At 45.3% G+C, this 10,891-nt stretch overlaps 1 long non-coding RNA gene across 2 annotated transcripts; it reads left to right on the forward strand.

The window, feature by feature from the left end:
• Positions 1–220: 220 nt before the first annotated feature.
• LOC124141109 lies at positions 221–10,422 on the forward strand. Of its 2 annotated transcripts, XR_007218699.1 has the most exons (7): positions 221–477; positions 1,327–1,434; positions 2,508–2,643; positions 3,714–3,840; positions 4,242–4,503; positions 9,382–9,507; positions 9,970–10,422. It is a non-coding gene; the product is annotated as an uncharacterized LOC124141109 (long non-coding RNA). The 2 variants fall into 2 exon arrangements; XR_007218700.1 differs by lacking the exons at positions 2,508–2,643; positions 9,970–10,422 and having other exon boundaries at positions 9,382–9,858.
• The last annotated feature ends 469 nt before the right edge of the window (positions 10,423–10,891 follow it).

A 10,891-nucleotide genomic window follows, 5' to 3' on the forward strand; every position in this document is an offset into this window, starting at 1 on the left:
ATGACATCAACCAAGTGAGCCAGCCTGACCACCCGATCCCACCGTTAGTCGCCTGTTACGACAAGCATAGTCGCCTTTTACGGCAAGCATGGGTTGCTGGAGGCTATTCTACCCCGGATCTTCACGGTTAGTGCGTAAGTGGGCCTTGGGGTAATCAAGCGTGTGTTCAAGAGTTGTGTACATTGTATCTTGTGTACATAAAGTGTACAATGTATCCAGGTGATCGCTCCCTATGCCGGCCCGAGGATCCCCGTGAACAGGGACAGCCCCTACGTGTGGCTCGTGCTGAAGCAGCAGACGACACTCAACGTGACCACCGTCAACAACATCTTCGCCACGCTCTTCGATATTGACTATTCTGTGTATATGGAAGATGTAATCTCTCTCCTAGCTCTGTCAAGTGAGTCGGAGGTGTACTTCTGTCACATGGGTGATGCTGTACTGTGTCACGTGGGCCCTGATGTACTTCTGAGCCTCGTGAGTGATTTTGTACTCCTGTGTCACGTGTAGGGTGGTGTGTGTGTGTCGCGTGAGTGTACTCCTGTGTCACGTGGTTGGTGGTGTACTCCTGTGTCACGAGAGTGTACTCCTGTGTCACATGGGTGGTGATGTATTTCTGTGTCGCGTGGGTGGTGCTGTATTTCTGTGTCACGTGGGTGGTGGTGTATTTCTGTGTCACGAGAGTGTACTCCTGTGTCACGTGGGTGGTGCTGTATTTCTGTGTCGCGTGGGTGCTGGTGTATTTCTGTGTCACGTGAGTGCACTCCTGTGTCACGTTGGTGGTGTGTCACGTGGGTGGTGGGGGTGTATTTCTGTGTCACGTGGTTGGTGGTGTATTTCTGTGTCACGTGGGTGGTGCTGTATTTCTGTGTCACGTGGGTGGTGGTGTATTTCGGTGTCACGTGGGTGGTGGTGTATTTCTGTGTCGCGTGAGTGGACTTTTATGTCACGTGGATTGTGGTGTCTTGTGTCAAGTCAGTCGGTGGTGTGTGCCTGTGTCACGCGGGTTTGGGTGTCCTCCTGTATCGCGATGTACGGGAGTCGATTGTGTACTCCAATGTCACGTTAATATATGAGGTAGTCCTGTTTGACGTGGGTTGCTGGTGTACTCCTTTGCCATGAGTTGTACTCTAATGTCAAGTGAAGTGATTGCCAAGGGCGGTGACTGCTGACGAAGGTAATGCACGGGGATACCCATGGAGGCAGACCTCAAATGGTGTACGAGATGAGATACTCTTCCGCATTACACATATATCGAAAAATAAACTGAGAATGATTGACGATGGACTGTCAGAAAATACTATCAAACTGTTTTTATGTTGTCAGCAAAGTCGTACGGCTTCAACACATTCCGGGCCAACACAGACGAGTACGCTGCCGTCTACATCAGGAGGCTGGGATATCTCAACCAGTGTCCAGGCTACTACGGCAAATGTAAGCTGTCTTAGATTCTTCAAAAACCCGTAAGACGAGGCGGAACATGGATGTGATAACCCGGAACATCTGGTTTCAGAATTGTGTAACAATCTCATTAAAGTTAGATCTTATTGCTTGCTACCGCCACACAAAGATCGGAGGACATACGTGATTGGGGGACGATGTTCGTATCACTTAACTCAGTCGTAGTGATTAGGGGACGGTGATCGTATAACGTAACTCAGTCGCAGTGATTGGGGGACGGTGATCGTATAACGTAACTGAGTCGTAGTGATTAGGGGACGGTGATCGTATCACGTAACTGAGTCGTAGTGATTAGGGGACGGTGATCGTATAACGTAACTCAGTCGTAGTGATTGGGGGACGGTGATCGTATAACGTAACTGAGTCGTTGTGATTAGGGGACGGTGATCGTATCACGTAACTGAGTCGTAGTGATTGGGGGACGGTGATCGTATCACGTAACTGAGTCGTAGTGATTGGGGGACGATGTTCGTAGTGATTGGGGGACGGTGGTCGTATCACGTAACTGAGTCGTAGTGATTGGGGGACAGAGTTCGTAGTGATTGGGGGACGGTGATCGCATCACGTAACTGAGTCGTAGTGATTTGTGGACGGTGTTCGTGGTGATTGGGGGACGATACTCAGTTGTAGTGATTAGGGGACGGTGATCGCATCACTTAACTGAGTCGTAGTGATTTGGGGTCGGTTTTCGTATCACTTAACTAAGTCGTACAGTGATTGGGGGACGATGTTCGTATCACGTAACTGAGTCGTAGTGATTGGGGGACGGCGATCGCATCACTTAACTGAGTCGTAGTGATTGGGGGATGATGTTCGTATCACGTAACTAAGGCGTAGTGATTGGGGGACGGTGTTCGTATCAGGTAACTGTGTGTTGGGTCAGGGAACTGATTTTGTATCATGTATCCGATTTGCATGACGCAACTGAGGCTCTTTTTTATCCTTCTAGCCACCGTCAATCCAAGTTACATATGAATATCAGAAAGTGTAAATGAAAAAATATTGCTATTAGATTATCCCCAAATAATCCATTTCTCACGTTTCAGGGTTAACAAGCTATATCAGGCAACGAGGCGGAGTGCCATCCCTGTCGTTAACCCTCCATCTAACTGTCTCTGTTGACGTCAGCTTTTCTGCCCCAGTCATAACCTACAGGTCATGTGACATACTGTACTCAAAAGGGTAGGTCCCCGGCCGTTATCACAAACGCCAGGTGGCAGCATGTGTGTGTTTAAGTGGGAAGGTACTTCCAGGTACCCGTCATAACTTACCCGTTGTGAAACATATTGTCAGATACTGGTCATGTTCGGTGCTGGCCGTCCATGTTTTAATCCAACATACAATAAATAACCCAGGTTAGAACAGGTTCGCAGTATATGGCTCGCTGTAAGATACGTCTAACGGGAACAGCTGATCAGACTCGCTTATCACGATGGCGTGGAGCGTTGCCCACAGTGTCCATCACTGGATTGTCTGTTCTGACTGGACACTATACAGTCCGCCGTAAAATAGCTGGAATATTGCCCAGTACGGCGTTAAACAACAAATTGACAACAAAGAAAGACGGCAAATACCCTTTCGGCACTACAGTTTTGTTAAGAGTTTTATTACTCTCTCGATCTTTCTCATCACTCTTCACGCGGAAGAGGGCGGTGGCCAAATCGTTCGAGGCGCCACAATTCACTGTGCAGAGTTGCGTCCCTTGGGCACGCCAGAAATCTATGATTGGGTTTAGATCCCGGTTCGCCCCAATAATGTTTCTAGGTTTGTCAGCAGCATATCCATGTGGTAAACATCACAGACCTGCATCACTTCGGACTTCCCCCCACATCAAGCTGACATGCCGTGAACCTTCAAAGCGGTGTTAAACCCAATTCACTCACTTCATACAGAATTCCTCTCGCTCATATATATTTTATACATCTAATCAATATTTGACTTATTGGCTTATGATATGAACTTTATTGAAATAGGTATAAGTTCGAAACAATCGTGTTTAAATGTCTGAACATGTTTAGATAATGGGGAGTGTTTAGGTGGTGTTTAGGCTGTGAGACGATAGTTCATTTCAAGTGTTTAGACCTAAATGCGTTTTGATAGAACACACTATATGGGTTTTCAGTTAAGGATGTAAACATATCCTATTCGTGTTTAGATCTAAACATGTTTCGTCAATGTTTACATTCTAAACACATATATGACAGTATAGATCAACATGAAAACAATACCTAGATCCTACACCTCTGTTCCAGACCTGTAAACATCACGTTAGATTACCAGAGCTTGAAGCTGTTAGGCTCCGTTCAGACTCGAATCTCCCCCAAGGTCACTCTGGTTCCCATGGAGATCCGTTATGATCCCCCTCTGTCACACTGAAAGGTGAGTGAAACAGTTCCTTGGAATATTGTTCTATATCATAAATGGAAATGGGTTTATAGGATTAAATATGACTATAAATTAGCATGTCACATGCGCACATTTCACGAGATCTGTCCTCTGGGTTTAGTCACTTCGTGACTTGGATAGTATGTGCACCTTTTTTTTCAAAATCCTGGATCTGTTCCTGTAGAGGGTTCGTGCACGTTGCGTCGAGGTGTGTATAGATTTGCAAAGCCAAACTTCCTGTTTAAAACAACTGCTCAAAAGAAGTTAAGGACCACCCGATTCGGTCATGATGCTATAGTAAATCTGTCATGTCATGTCATGTCATGAGTAGCATATTAGCATGCGTAGCGCCAAACATTAGAAATCGGTTGCCATGAGTAGTTGATTCTTTTCAGACAAGCAGTACACCCTGTTGATGCTGGACCCGACCCCCGAGCTGGGAAAGACCAAACAGAACTCCTATATTCATTGGATGGTCGTCAACATCCGGGGTACTGACATCACTTCTGGTGACGAGGTGTATGACTGGCTTCTTCCCATGACGTCAACGTTGAATCAGCTCTACCTCTTTGCCTTGTTCGAGCAGACGACACATGTCGGCGCCGCAACGGCGAGGACCTACGGTGGAGCAAATTGTCCTGCATTCATCAAATTCAGGTACGATGGAAAATTCATTATCATCTCAGTCAGGACGTATCCAGCCAACTATTAACAACAATATAACGGCGCAGCCTTATATTTCTACTGTTGGAACTTGTCGTTTTTGTTCTACTTCGAGACGAATAAACCAGAGATGTTGTTTTGAATTTTCGCTCACAAGTATCGAGAATTTGGAAAGAGCATCGACGCTGATTGGCTGATTAGATCGTCCGTCTTCAGATCGTCTTGCATGCATATATTTGTTTGTTTGTTGTTTAATGCCGCACTCTGCAATATTCCAGCTATATGACGGCGGTCTGTAAATAATCGAGTCTGGACCAGACAATCCAGTGACTTAAAATCATAAGTATCGATCTACACAATTGAGATACGATGACATGCATCATCAAAGTCAGCAGCCTGACCAACCGATCCTGTTAGTTGCCTCTTACGACAAGCATATTCGCCTATAACGGCAAACATGGGTTGCTGAAAACCTATTCTTCCCCTTGCATGCATAGAGGTATTGCTGGTAGTGCTTCCAAATGTTTTATCTTGATTCGACATGAGTATTATCCTCTGTCGCTCATGCCGTGAGTTCTACCAAAGGTATACAATGCATGGCCACGGTCACTTGGCTTTCCTGCCGCCGCGGCAACCGTGCTATAACTAAAATAATGTTCAAAACAGAGTTAAACCAACTCACTCACACATTTGTCATGTTGACAATGTAACGCTAAAAGACTGCTTCACAATATTCAGACTGTTTCCGTGGTCTAGTTGATATAGCCTCTGCCCGGAGAGCGGAAGGTCTGTGGTTTGATCCTTTGGCCGCTTCATAGCAAAATACCAGTTTAAAAATCGCTCTATAGTTGTACCCTGCCTGGCGCTCAGCACTTAATTATAAGAGGATGACAAGGGTTCGTCGATTCTTAGTATAGCTGTGTCTGAGTGGGGTATCTTCAAACTGCCGCATGGCATTTTACTGGGCTAGCATGATAAAACTAGCTTACATGCCTACTGACACTGTTGTCTATATAGTATTGTACTATAGGTACCTTGCTACCTCATATGGGGAAATTGGGTTTAACGTCACGTCCAAGATTATGGCACTTATATAGCTACGTGAATGCACGTGTGTGTGGCTGTTTGTACTAGTCCGGACTGATGCCGATTTGTAGTGCTAGCCCACTAGCTGTGCATATAGTTCAGTCCCTCACCCGTACCAGGATCCGAGAGGCACCCCGAATATGATGCATGTGGCAGGCATAACAGCAATCCCAGCAAACGTTATACCCCTACCCACTTACGTGTCAAATCACCACCGTCATACAGCTAGAGTATATTGCTGAGTGTGGCGTTAAACAGGTGAGATGGGGTTAACGTCGCGTCCAAGACTATTGCATTTATATAGTGACGTGCATGCACCCATGTGTGTGTGGCTGCTTGTACTAATTCTGGCCGATTTAGTGCTAGCCCCCAGAGATACCATGCCGCAGGTTAACATGAATACCCCACTCAGACACAGCATACTGTCTCCGAGCCGACCAGTCCTTGTTTTACCCCCTTAATGCCGAGCGTCAGACAGGGTAACAACAAGCACCATCTTTTAACGTCTTTTGGTATGACACGGCCGGGGATCGAATCCCAGACCTTCCGCTCTCCGGGGGCGGTCTATCTCATAAACTACCGGGCAAAAGAAAGTTTTCACTTTAAAATTTAATAGTTGTATAAAAAGCAAAAAAGCTGGTACAGGTTTGAACCCTCGCAGAAAACATTCGCCCAAATGCAACATGACCATGACCACAACCACAACGCAGCTTTCCAAATCATGCATTGTTGAAAACGTGCAAAACGTGATTTTGAGACATTGGTCCAAATGCACGTGCGTTATTGTGGCATAAATACCGACGTTGGACAGAGCAGGCATTCAGTAAGCAAAAAACCACCAAGAAGATGCCCAGACTTACACAAGCGCAACGAGACAGCGATCGGTATGGCCAATATAGGGGCTACTCAACGTCAGATAGTCAGAACCTTCAACTGCTCCCAGACCACCATCAGCAAGTTGATAATCCGCTACCAATAGACAGGACAGACTCAAGACCGGCCAAGATCGGGAAGATTGAGAGTGACAACACCGACCGAAGACCGCTACGTTTGGCAGATTCACCTCCGAAACAGATGTGTGACGGCGACGTCAACGGCGGCAACAGCACTTGGGCATGCCATCAGCAGACGAACAGTCCTTCGACGACTTCGTACGGCTGGTATACGAGCCTACCGACCCTTCCGAGGAATGGCCTTGACTCGTCTACACCGTCAACGCAGACTGCAATGGGCACGAACTGTACGTCGGTGGCAGCGACGTCACTGGGCGAGAGTGCTCTTTACGGATGAAAGTCGGTTCTGTCTGTTCAGGAACGATGGCAGAGTTCGAGTTTTTCGACGAAGGGGAGAGCGACTGGCGCCAAACTGCATTAGAGAAGTTCACCCGTTTGGAGGTGGAGGCGTCATGGTATGGGGTGGCATTTGTGGCCAGATTACAACACGGATGGTTATCATCCGAGGAAACCTGAATGCTCAGCGATACAGGGATGAAGTGTTGAGACCTGTTGTGGTGCCCTTTATTCAACATCAGCCAAGAGGATTTTGCAACAAGACAACGCAAGGCCCATCGCCACACCGCCCGAATAGTTCAAGACTACCTGAACAACGTTAACGTCAACGTATTGCCCTGGCCACCTTGTTCTCCAGACATGAACCTCATTGAACATCTCTGGGATTATCTTGATCGTCAGCTGAGACATGTACCGCCTCCAGCGAACCGACAGGAACTTGAACAGACTCTATTGAACTTATGGAACAGAATTCCTGTTGATGTTATCCGCCGACTGACGATGTCAATGAGGAGGCATGTGTTGGCGTGCATGGATGCCCAGGGTGGTCACACTCGCTATTGATGACGTGTTACCTGACTACTGTGTCATTAATGGACAGGGGGCGGTCGGGTAGCCTAGTGGTTAAAGCGTTCGCTCGTCACGCCGAAGACCCGGGTTCGATTCCCGACATGGGTACAATGTGTGAAGCCCATTTCTGGTGTCCCCCGCCGTGATATTGCTGGAATATTGCTAAAAGCGGCGTAAAACCTCACTTACTCACTCATTAATGGACTCTTCATGCACTTTTACAATGAACTCTGATTTGTGTAATTTTTAATTTGGACCCCTTGACTCTCTCTCTTTGTGTATTGCGGAGAATGCAATATCGGCATTACAATGCATTTTCAGTCTAAGTCATGGAAAATGATTTCTGTTTATAAATTAATCATCATAAATCTCACATATGCCTTTGTTTTTGGCGTTTGGTCAAGTGAAGTCGGTGAAAACTTTCTTTTGCCCGGTAGTTTAGTAACCTTGTGAGAGGAACCTTTTTGAAGTGAGACCTTTTAATATGCATCCAATGTTGATTTTTGACTGTTTAAGAGTCCCAAGTGTTTTCACATGAAAATTTCTGCCTCACATACGATGTTTAGTATTGTAACCCACTCTTTTCCCACTGAGACACAGGCGGGGCAGGTGGTGAAAGGGTGTTCAATCTTACATATCATGACTTCAGTTGTTTGCATGCTGCAGCTGATCTTTCTCTCGCCCGTTGTCGTCAAATTCGTTTTCTACTGTGACTACTTTATTGTTTCACTATACTGACTGACTATGGTTTTACGCCTCTCTTAGCCATATCACGGCGGGGGACCCCAGAAATGGGCTTCACACATTGTACCCATGTGGGAATCGAACCCGGGTCTTCGGCGTGACGAGCGAACGCTTTAACCACTAGGCTACCCGACCGCCCCTGTTTCACTATAAGGTATCCTGATCATTTCTTATTTCCGAGGCTACCATAAATTTTTAACTCAGTCACTCTTATTCTTCTAGTATTATCTTGCATTTAGACAGTTCATACGTTGATTGAAACACTCATCCTCGCGATCGGTTTTCGGTGAAAATGTAACATCTTGTGTTTACGAAAAGCCCTCGCGGCCCTTGGAGCTTTTCTCGCGCTTGATGTTGAAAGCTCCTATCTCACATTCAGGAATCTGAACACGAATGAAGACGATTTAACGTTTTTCCTTAAATCGTGTTAGAACGTATGAAGGTCGCGCACTCATTCGTGTTCATTCGTGTTAAGTCGTGGTCGATCCCGCGCGGTCGTATGGACGTTGCAGTTCGGCTTAAATCGTGTTATATCCACCCGGTACCCAGGGACAAGATGAACCGGGTCTTGTTCGTTGTTGAACATGGTGAAGACTGACACAGAAATGTTGTTGCAATGCAGCTTATATACTACATGACCCACGTGACCAAAATAAACAAAAATATGTCGTATGAAGGTCTTGCTCAGTCGTATGGAGATCGTGTTTATTTTTGTAGTCGTATGGACATCGTAATGATTCGGGTTTAATCGTATGGCGATCGTGTTTGGTCGTATGACGGTCGTATTGGGGTTGTGTTAAATGAGGTTAAATCGTGTTGTATCGTATGAATATCTTATAACGGTCGTATGAGTGTCGTGTTCAGTCGTATGAAGGTCGTATGAGGGCCGTGTTTGGTTTAGATATTTGCATAAACCACAAGGTCGAGCACGAATCAACACGATTTTTCAACTTTTCTTAAATCGTGTTCGAAATTTCCTCAATCGTGTATGTGAGATAGGGGCTTAACATTTTCAATCAAAACACTGGAGTCGTGTTTTAACGATAACTTAATACTATTAGTACAAACAGCCACACGCATAACATAAGCATGCACGTCGCTGAATAAGCGCAAAAATTTTGAACGTTATGTTAAACCCCCATTTCATCTCATCTCACAACATTCACAACTCTGCTACATACAGGTGCATGTTTCGAGCTGGCGACTTCATCCGTGACAAAAACCTCTCCCTCGTCGGCCTACGACATCTCAGAATCATCCGGTAGCAAGCACACGACGCTATCGGCGCCCATAGTTGGGTAAAATAAACGTAAAAAGTTGGGACCTGTGTATTATGTGTTTCAGTCAGTGAATCATTTCAGTTAAATTTGCCACGGAAGCCCCCGGTTCAACCCGCCCTTCTGGATTTTGCTCTTCAAGGCGAGTGTGTTCGTTTATGCCATCTTTAGCAATATTCCCACGACACGACAGGGCCAATCTCATTCAAACCATATCTTAGTGGAATCGCGCCCGGGCCTTTGGCGTAACGAGTGAACACTTTAACCACTAGGCTACCTCACCACCCCGTTAAGTATAAGGGACCTCCCATTTGATATCCTTGTTGGGGGCGCAGAGGCTAGAATTGGACTTGAAAAAAAGAAGACTGAGAAAAAATGACAGTTCTACTTCTGCCCCCACCTCCCCCACCTCCCCCGCCCCCAGTAATAAATTACCAGTCCCTTATTGAAGATGTATATTTTACTATAAATTGTTTCTTTCTGAACTGATCCAGAAAACATGGTCGTGGTTCCTGCGAGTGGATATCGAAGAGTTGATCTTAGATGATATATCAGGAAAGGTACCGCTAAAAAGAGTGTGCTGAACAAAAAAGGTTAGATCATGAATATTTTTTCTCTAGTGAAGACCGCGAGTACTCAATTTCATAAATATACCGAAAAAATATTCATGATCCATGCTTCTTTTTTAGTATTATTATGCTATATAGAATAGAATGGATCTTTCATACACTGAATAATCAAGGCTGATGTTTGTTTATCTGTTTGTAATGAGTAATGTGGAGCCGCCATAAATCGTATTTGGTATGCAGATTCATCCTTCAAAAATAAATGTTTCACGTAAAATATTCTTTATGTGCTATATTTTTTCTATATTTTCCCTGTAATTTAACTTAAATCATACTTAGACTCCTTTTTTTTGGATTATTGGTTTGTTTTTTGACGCCGCACTCAGCAATATTCCAGCTATATGACAGCGGTCTGTAAATAATCGAATCTGGACCATACAATCCAGTGATTGACATCATGAACATCGATCCACGCAATTGAAATCGCTGACATGCATCATCCAAGTCAGTGAGCCCTGGCCACCCGATCCCGTTAGTCGCCTCTTACGACAAGCATAAACGGCTCTTACGACAAGCATAGACGGCTCTTACGACAAGCATAGACGGCTCTTACGACAAGCATAGACGGCTCTTACGACAAGCATGGGTTAAACTGCATGGAGACCCGGGTGTTCACGGGTCGTGTGACTTTCGAACAATGACTACGGGTAGTAGGAAAACAATAAATGACCAAATTCAAAGTTAACTACTTATTTGAAATGACTAGAAATATAACAAACAGACGTCAAAGCAATATGCCTGAGTGATTAGCAGTATAAAACATACCACGAAACTGGACTAGTGATAGTTT

This window comes from Haliotis rufescens, unplaced genomic scaffold (assembly GCF_023055435.1).
Source record: "Haliotis rufescens isolate VD_foot unplaced genomic scaffold, xgHalRufe1.0.p SCAF_6, whole genome shotgun sequence".
NCBI classification, from domain to species: Eukaryota; Metazoa; Mollusca; class Gastropoda; order Lepetellida; family Haliotidae; genus Haliotis; species Haliotis rufescens.